The sequence below is a fragment of the Hyposmocoma kahamanoa genome, unplaced genomic scaffold, assembly GCF_003589595.1.
Source record: "Hyposmocoma kahamanoa isolate Upper Pololo Valley unplaced genomic scaffold, ASM358959v1 160, whole genome shotgun sequence".
Lineage (NCBI taxonomy): Eukaryota > Metazoa > Arthropoda > Insecta > Lepidoptera > Cosmopterigidae > Hyposmocoma > Hyposmocoma kahamanoa.
The window spans coordinates 7,830,578-7,840,164 of record NW_020653575.1 but is presented as its reverse complement, the minus strand read 5'-3'; the positions used below and the strand labels follow the sequence as shown (position 1 = coordinate 7,840,164).

General features: G+C 37.1%; 1 long non-coding RNA gene across 1 annotated transcript in view; it reads right to left on the bottom strand.

Moving 5' to 3' along the window:
- The window catches only part of LOC113225420, a 6,007-nt gene extending 4,481 nt beyond the window's left edge, over window positions 1-1,526 (bottom strand). Inside the window, exon 1 of the long non-coding RNA XR_003310022.1 lies at window positions 1,287-1,526. This is a non-coding gene — a long non-coding RNA (uncharacterized LOC113225420). The remainder of the gene's footprint in view (window positions 1-1,286) is intronic.
- Between the last annotated feature and the right edge of the window lie 8,061 nt (window positions 1,527-9,587).

Below are 9,587 nucleotides of genomic sequence, written 5' to 3'. Positions count from 1 at the left end.
TAAAGAAGGCAAACGACTCCCTCGTCTGACCTATCTCATTTCCCGCCCTGCTTACTCAGCTAAGCCCTCTCGCTAAAGAAGGCAAACGACTCCCTCGTATGACCTATCTCATTTCCTGCCTAGCTTACTCCGCTAAGCCCTCGCGCTAATGAAGGCAAACGACTCTCTCATCTAACCTATTTCATTTTTTGCCTAACTTAACTCCGCTAAGCCTTCTCGCTAAAGAAGGCAAACAACTCACTCATCTGACCTATCTCATTTCCTGCTTAGCTCACCCCGTTAGACTCCACCTTACTCGCTCGCTTGGACAAAAAGTGGTTTATCATATGAAATACTGCTTCCTTGGCCGAACGGTTACCATGCTGGGCTGCCGCGCAGAGGTCCCGAGTTTGATTCCCGGGCCAGGGGAAATAATTGAATGGCCTACATTTATTTCCCTCGTGAGTTTGTGCGTAATTTGTGGTTGTCTATGTGTGTGATCACGAAGGTTGCGATTTGTGATACATATCAACAAATGACATATTTTTAGTCGGTATAACGCTCAACAGATATGATTAATTTATGGTATGCAGACATTTGACATATTCTTGCATGAAATAAAAGTCACTGAGCAATGAAATAAATGATTTTTTTTTTTTAATAAATATCGGGATAATAAAAAGAAGTCATACCGTGGTAAGAAACCTGATACTAGTGATAATCATTTAGAAATAAATGAAATTAAATTATTTATTGGTAACAATATTATACATAATAGACGATTGATATAACAACTTTCAATCTAATATACCGATGACATAATGTTCATTTTATATAAACACTTCAGATATAACATTCACTGGGTATAATGTATTATAAATATAATTCCAGTGGTGTTTAGGTGCAATGGGAAATAAACCGAATTTGTTTGCATTTGCTAGTGGGTTCGACCTTCTCTTGCGGATGTAGGTTAGATTAGTATATGACAAAGCTGCACGAGCCGAGCGAGTGCAGCGAGTGTGTCACGCTAGCGGCCGACAAGTGCCAGAACCGAATTTGCTTGCATTTGCTATTATATTTTGCTATTTGTTGGTTTAACCTTCTCTTGTGGGTTTAGGTAAGGATAGTATATGACAAAGCTGCACGAGCCGAGCGAGTGCAGCGAGCGATCGACATCCGTACGGTGCACTACAAGCTTGTAATGCCACAAGGTATAAGTAATAGTAATTCTACCAACGATATCTATATACTACATTGAAGTCTCTTGATTTCTACTGTTATATTTATTAGTTCTTTGTTATCTTTACCTTCAGGCTTTCAATATCATGCGACAGATGTTTCTTAATGATATGTAAGTGGTGAAAATTATTAGTATGAAAAATACAGTCTGCCAATACTGAGCAACGACCATCGCAATATTCGATATTTCTTCCACCTCCGCCATTACACGCCTCTGTAAGTTTCACTGGTTTTTGACCGGGAATTCCAAGAAATCGTGATGAAAAAGAGAAAAGTTTAGAGGAAACCTTGAGTTTATACGTTCATTTCTTTGTCATTTTATAGTGGCAATGTTTTCGACACATTTGTGGTCAAAATCAACGTATTTTTTTTTATATAATGGCGCTAGAAGACTTTGTGCCAACGTCAAATTAACAGGTTAGGAAACGGATGGAAAGGAAACATGGTCAGGAGGTCTACTCTTTATCAACGAAAAACGAAATTTCGATCGAAGTTTCGCATGTTTCTTATTCCTTAATTTTTTTCCGTCCTCTAAGTTCTTACCACAATTCGATTTCAATGCTAAATTTTCTTCGTGCGAAAATTGTTTGACGTTTAGTTTTTCGTTACCTTACTCTAATTCATGAACATCCGAACGAAAATTGGATTTTGACAGATAATTCTTCGGAATTATAATGTCAAGTTGACGAAACTAAAAGTACTACCTTTTGATTTTCTTAAATGTGAATTTTATTCAGAATTTGATTGAAATAACTGCAACAATGCTTTGGTTGATGTCGAGGCTCTGCCTGTAAAACGTTCAGAGCGTAAGAAAGACCGTCGTCACCACCATCGCGCCAGTGCAACCAACTACATATAAAAGTTTAATTCCCGACATATAGTTTGTGGGAAATTACAGACTCAATCGGCAATTTATTGCATATCATATTGCACATTTCTATTTGAAGAGTAGTGTCAAGAAGTAGTGCCCTTATCACTTTCAAAAGAAAGACGTTATGTAAACGAGCTCACGATTGTTGTTCTCTAGTTGGGAGAAAATGAACTCCAAGCTGAAAGCAGGTTGGCTCTGAATTTGCTGTTCCTCCAGCTCAAGCTCTGCATGCTGGCCGAAGAACCAGAGTGTTAGTGCAAATTTCGGAAAGTTCTACCCAAGAAAATAAAGATTGTGCATTTATTTGTAAATATTATGTACGATAAGTTTACAAAGAATACAATTTATAGAATATTGCTTTTAATACACGGAATTTTTGGTTGTCATACTTTTGCCACCTACAATTTGCATGAAATGCTTAGACGATGGAAAAAAAAATAAGGTATACAGTAGGTCAATGGGTATACATATAACGTCTGATTTATATATATTAACATAACATGTCCTTTAGTTTAGGTACTCTTCAAATAAATCGGATAACAATGAGTTATATTGTTTACAATGTGAGTTATATTGTATACAATGTTTTATAGCGTCTCGGCTAATCACATCAAAAATATTTTTTTATTTGTTTCCTTACATTTTCTGCAATAAATGCATAATGAACCACATATTAAATGTAAAATTTAAAAATAAAGTAAAACAATTGTATTTATTTTAAGTTAAAGCAAAAACCGTATTTTAACGTAGTTGACATCAAAAATGACCTACAATGTCATTCATTCCAGTAGTTCACGAAAATTGTAAATGACAACGAAATTATTGGACCCGACCGAAAAAGAATTACAGTAAAGTTATTGACGAAACTTCGTAATATCGTTCGTTAACGAAATTTCGTTTTCAAGAAAGAGAGTAGACCTCCTGTTTATTAAACCATAAAAATTACCATTACACAAACTTTTGGTCATCATGTTAGCCAAATTTTTTTATATAGCTTTTTAATTTATTTTTTTTTATTATAGCTTTTTCGTTGCATCCTAAATATTCATTAATTCCTTTTCTTTTTCTTTTCTAATTGCGCTGCCGCAATATATTCCGAACCAGCGGATGAACATGCAACACATTGCTGTCTTGGAAAACCAAGCGATAGGATTTTCTCCTTGTAAAATCATGCCGCCGCTTACACTTTTTCTATCGTTTCTGTCTCCTGCCCGGTCTGGACCAGAAAATCCATATAGATTTGAGTCAAGTGTGTTTGTGAAAATTAGTCCTTTTTACGAATAACTCTCTTCCCAGCTTTTCACAGTTCTTCATTTGATTTAAGAATCTACTGAGATATGATACTACAAAAGTCAAATCCGGTATTGTAGTTAACGTCAGATACATTAGACTACTTATTAATTCTCCGTAATAATAAGTAATTCTGGTAGTATTTGTGACCCCACCAATTTCAGACCTATATCAATACTATCAACTCTCAGCAAAATATTTGAAAAAATTATTCTAAATCAGATGTGTGCACATTTTTATAGTAATAACTTGCCTCCTAAACAATTTGGTTTCACTCGGGGTCGCTCTACAACCTATGCTGGTGTCGAGTTGATTAATCGTATATTTGATGCATGGGAAGTCTCACATGATGCTATTGGTGTATTCTGTGACCTTTCCAAGGCTTTTGATTGTGCACCATGATACACTGGTCAGGAAACTTCGCCATTATGGTGTGGCGGAACGCGATCTCGACCTTCTTAAATCGTATTTGCGTGTTAGGGTACAGAGGGTCGATGTTAACGGTACCAGATCATCAGGGTCTGCAGTTAACATGGGTGTCCCTCGAGGTTCAATTCTAGGCCCATTTTTGTTTTTAGTTTATATTAATGACTTACCTAGCCTTATAGAGGGTATAAAACATGAGATAGTATTGTTTGCTGATGATACTTGCTTATTATTTAAAGTTAAAAGGCACCAATGTTCCTACGACGATGTGAACAATGCTATATCTAAAGTAGTTGATTGGTTTGCTGTTAATAACCTACTCATTAATGAGAAAAAAACAAATTGTGTGAAATTTACATTACCAAATGTTAGAGAGACTGTTATAAACATTGTAGTTACAAACGAAAAACTGAATCTTGTGGATACAGTTGTATTTCTAGGTATAACGTTAGATGCTAAATTGCAATGGGGTCCCCATATAAGTAAGTTATCAAAACGGCTCGGCTCTGCAGTGTACGCGATTAAAAAAATAAGGAAACTTTCAGTCGTCGAAACCGCTAGATTGGTTTACTTCAGCTACTTTCACAGTCTAATGACATACGGCATTTTGCTTTGGGGTAATGCCGCCGACATTAATAAAATCTTCGTCCTGCAGAAACGTGCAGTTAGGGCAATATACAATCTGGGCCCCAAGGTACCTTTGAGAGATTAGTTTAAGGAAATTAACATTCTTACACTAGCCTCACGATACATTTATGAAAACGTAATTTATGTTAAAAGGAATAGTAATTTCTTTATGAAAAATAGTGACAGACATAACATTAATACGATGAATAAAAATAAACTAGCTTTTCTTGATAGTCGTCTTCACAAAGTCAAAAAATCATTTAAGGGGCAATGATTTCAAGTCTAATAATGCTTACCTAAGAAATATAATTTTTTTTTTTTTAAAGTAAAGCACATCCAGTCTACCTGCATCATCATTATTTATAAGTAAATTATAGTTATTTTCCAAAGGTGTTTTAATTCCTTTACATTGAGTCATTTTAAATGTTTCTAATATTTTTTGTTTTGTTGTTTTACCACAAGGGTATTTTCATTTCTTTCTATTTCCATTCCTAAAAATTTCTTCTTATATCCTAATTCTTAGTAATTAAACCTTTTTTTTCAATCCTTATCTTTTCATAATTTCCAATTAATTTTATATCTTCGATATACATTAGCGTCCGTATTAGTGTATTAGCGTCTTCTATGTAGTACAAGCAATAGTCATAATTTGAGCGTTCAAAACCTATCTTCGCAAACTCGTCTATTGTTTCGTTCCTGTATTTAGGATATTCGACCAATCCATAAACTGGACAACGTAACAGACTTCACGGATTGTTTCAGTGCGGTGAGTGCCATGGTTAATGGCAATAATGCTGAGTCAGTGTATATACTCAGTGATCTTAATGCTAACCCAGGCGAGCTATTCTAGTCAAAATGACGGTGTTATGATGTACACAAGAGTGGGCTATCGCGTACGGTTTATGAACCAGTCTTTAGCGATGCGAATTGTTTAGTTTATAACGTGTGTAACATTTTTATCATCGGGATTTATCGTTCCCCGTCTGTCAGTAATTTAACCAATTCTTATAATAGCCTGGAAAACCTTATTGTATCCCAACAATTTGCATCTAGTACAGTCGTTATGGGAGATATAAATGTAGATATTTAACAAAATAATGCGGATCGTAACTCGTCCGACTTCCTCACCTTAATAGCGTCGTTAGGATTCTTGCCTGAACGCCAATACCCTACTAGAGCAGGGAATTGTCTAGACCATATTTTATTAAAAACTAATCTACCAGCCACTGCACTTGTATTAGACTCGTATGTCACTGATTATCATCCAATATTTGTATGTGTAAATAAAAAAAATTACACATAGTTCAATTAAATTACATACATATACCCATTTGGACTATTCTGCAGCAAAAGAGGAATTAGAAAAAATTGTTTTCGACGCGGTTTTAAGTGCAACTGACGTAAACCTGGCAACTGTCAATTTAATTAAAATAATTGGGGCTGTAATAAACAAACTCTAGAGTGATTAAGTACAATAACAAAACGAAGATTCTGAAGCCGTGGATCACTCCAGTTCTCTTACGTTGCATTTGTAACCATGATAGTATGCATCTCGAGGAATAATGATACCCCAATAATCGGACGCTCTTGACAACATATAAGAGGTAACGTAATTTTTGTATGTCTTTACTAAAGAATCTGAAGCGGACATATGAAAAAAGAGAGTTTGCTTTAGCCAAAAACAATTCGAGAGCTACCTGGGAACTTATTAATCATATATTTGGTAGGAAAGTCCACTCACAAGACTCTATGGAACTTCTGAAGCTTTCTAACAACAGTAAAACTGCAACAAACTGTATCAACAAATATTTTACCAATATTGGTAGCAATCTGGCGTCCAAATCATTACCCATCACGGTCAGCCCTCATCAAAATTCCAGCATTACATTACACACCGTCAATGTAACTCACTTGCCGTATTACCAGCTACTGAGGAGCAGATAGAAAAAATAATCTTGTCCTTAAGGGATGATTGTGCTTCTGGTTGGGATAAGCTGGGATAATCTGGTTGGGCAAAGTTGATCAAACTCTCGTGAAATGTCTTATTGCCATTAACTACTCACAATCGCTGCTCACCGTCAACCTTGACAAAACCAAATTCTTACGTTTTTATTTACCAAACTCACTTGAACCACCTTCAATTGCTAGCACGCTGACTGCTCACTGCTGTGTTGATCCGTCGATCTGCAACTGCATTTCACTAACTAGAGTCCCTTGCTTACATATACTTACTTTATCGCTGCTCACCACTCTAAGCGAAAGGTATGGTTTCATTTCGTTGTCATTTTCTAGTCATTTCGTTGTCTTATATTTCATTTCTTTTTCATTTTAATTTATTTATTAATCATTAATTTATTTTTGTTGTGGATCGCAATTAATTTAAATTAATAATTAACCATTTATTATCCTTTGTTGCCCGTGGAACTACCAGGAGAACTCCTAATAGTTACACGGACAATAATAATCTCCCGTGTAACTACCGACAAGCCTAGTAGTATCACGGGTAGGTAATGTTTTTGTCCGTGGTACTACAACTACTAACACTGGCAATAATACTTTCTCGTATTACTGATTTCATAAAACAAACTAACCAAAAGTGCAAAACAATACAATAATAACCTAACCTCAGTACAGAGTACTAAAAAACCAACCTCAAAAGTCATTCATCCCCTAGTTTACCTCCCTTAGAGGTGGAATATTTTCTTCAAATTTAAACGGGACCACTTCTGGGGTACCCTTTTACTAACAAAAAAAGAATCATCAAAATTGGTTCAAAAGAGTTATTGCGTAACGATAAACGATTCTTTTATGGGAAACTGTATACGTTTTTACGATAAGATTCATTATTGCCCGGGAGATTGTTATTGCACGTGTAACTACTAGTAGTTCCAGTAGTTCCACGGGAGATTATTATTGCCCGTCGAACTACTGGAAGTTCTACTGGTAGTTCCATGAGCAGGTAGTTCCACCACTTGCATTAAACCATATTGTTGGTTGCCATAGCAATGACGAGAATAGTGTTGAGGTTCCAAAGATGCGCTCAACAATAATACCTTTATCAAAAAAAATCAAAAATCATTTATTCTCAGACAACTACAGTCCATATTTTACAGTTATAAATATTATAGCTTAAATAATTCAATAAAACAAATTTAAATTAAACAAAAGGCAACTTAAAAACATAGAATAATTAAACAAATTAAATTAAATATCAAATCATTTATCGACATGGTTTTAAATGCAGTTTAATACAATGTAGCATGATCGGGCAATCCACTCTACCAGCCACAACGCGCAGAATCTCATTCGTGCCGCAACGGATACGACTTATTAATGAGGCAGCTCTCTTTCTAAGGATAGCATGGAAACCATCCGTGTGAGCATCCGCGAACATGCCTGATGCGCTGCAGTACCGTGGCAAACCCAATAAAACCCTGAACGCGTTGTTGTACTGAACGCGCAGGGCGTTGATTGTCTTCTGCGTAAAGTTGACCCACAGATTACACGTATAGAAGCATTGACAGAATGCCTTGAAAAGTGTCACCTTCACAGGTACTGTGCAACGTGCGAATCGGCGCGCCAACATATTGCTTCTAACAGCCAACGCCCGTCGCTCTCTCTCTATGTCCTCATTATCCGTGAGATCCTCCAACACCCAGTGGCCAAGATATTTAAATCGCGTAACTCTATTTAACGCAACACCGTTCAAATATACGGGTGGTACTGACGTGATCTTGTGACCCCGAGACTGGAACATCAGGAGCTCACTTTTTTTTTGCGTTATACCTGAGCCCATGGGCCCCGGCATAACCCTCACATATCTTAAGCAATTTTCTTAAGGCACTTATCGAAGGAGCCAACAAAACCATGTCGTCTGCATAGCTAAGGTTATTTATACACTTGCCATCTATGGAGCAACCGACCTGTGCCCTGCCTAGCTCCTCGACAAGCCCATCTATATACAAGTTAAACAGGCCAGGTGATGTTAAACCTCCCTGTCTCACTCCACAACTCATGCTGTACTCATCGGAGATAGTTCCCGCCCATTTCACAACGTTTATTTGATTCTTATACCAATAATCAAAAAGGTCTATAACTTCACTGGGGACGCTGGTATCAGTCCTCATTTTTCTCCAAAGTAACTTATAGGACACCAAATCGAACGCCTTCGATAGGTCCAAGAAGCAGGCATAGACCGGAGTCTTCCTGTCTGTATAGTAACGGACGCTATGCTTCAGGCACAGTATCGCAGTCTCAGTAGAGAGCCCAGACCGGAATCCGAACTGAGCATCATTTAATTTCATGTGACTGTTCAAAGTGCGATCAAGCAGACCGTCCAGTACCTTTGCTATGGTGGTGGCTAACGAAATGGGCCTATAGTTGTTTTTATCACAGGGATCTCCAGTTTTATTTTTGATTATTGGTATAACTACCGTTTTCATACATTCCGATGGCAAGTACAAGTGACGAACACAAAACGTATAAAACATTGAGAGAACCCTCGGCAAATGTACCCCAGCATACCGCAGGTGCTCAATCCCAAGTCCATCGTGCCCAGGGGACTTACCCCTGTTCATGTGCTTGATTACAAAAGCAATTTCTTTTGCTGTAAATTTTATTAGAGAACACGATTCGTCAGGCCTAGGTTCAAGCACCCATGGCACACAAGTTTGGGGTGACGGTTCCACCTGAAAATGGTTTTTAAATAAGGTGGCAATGTCCCGTGGCTCAGACACACCATCCACATTAAGTGGAATGGTAGGTCTCGGATTAAGCCTCCTTGTACTTTTCCTAAATCCTTTTTAGCATGCTGTGATGCCAGAAAGTCCATCTTCAGCCGCTCCTGGTTACTTTGGCACCACTTTAATTTCGATTTAAATATACGTCGCGACTCCGCCATTTCCTCATAACATGGACATTATCATATTATGTAAGCGGCCTAGGCTAGACCTTAGAGGATGGAATATATAGTCTTAGGTCTAAGCATGTGTCTTGGATTCTATTAACACCTCGGCTAATGATGGTGCTTTCCAGATACCTGCGCCTATTTATTACTGTATAGCAATGTTTCTAATGTCTTTAATATAAATAAAGTGCTACTCAAAATTAATTAGGCGCTCAATACCACCATAATGCGAAACAAACAAAGTATTTT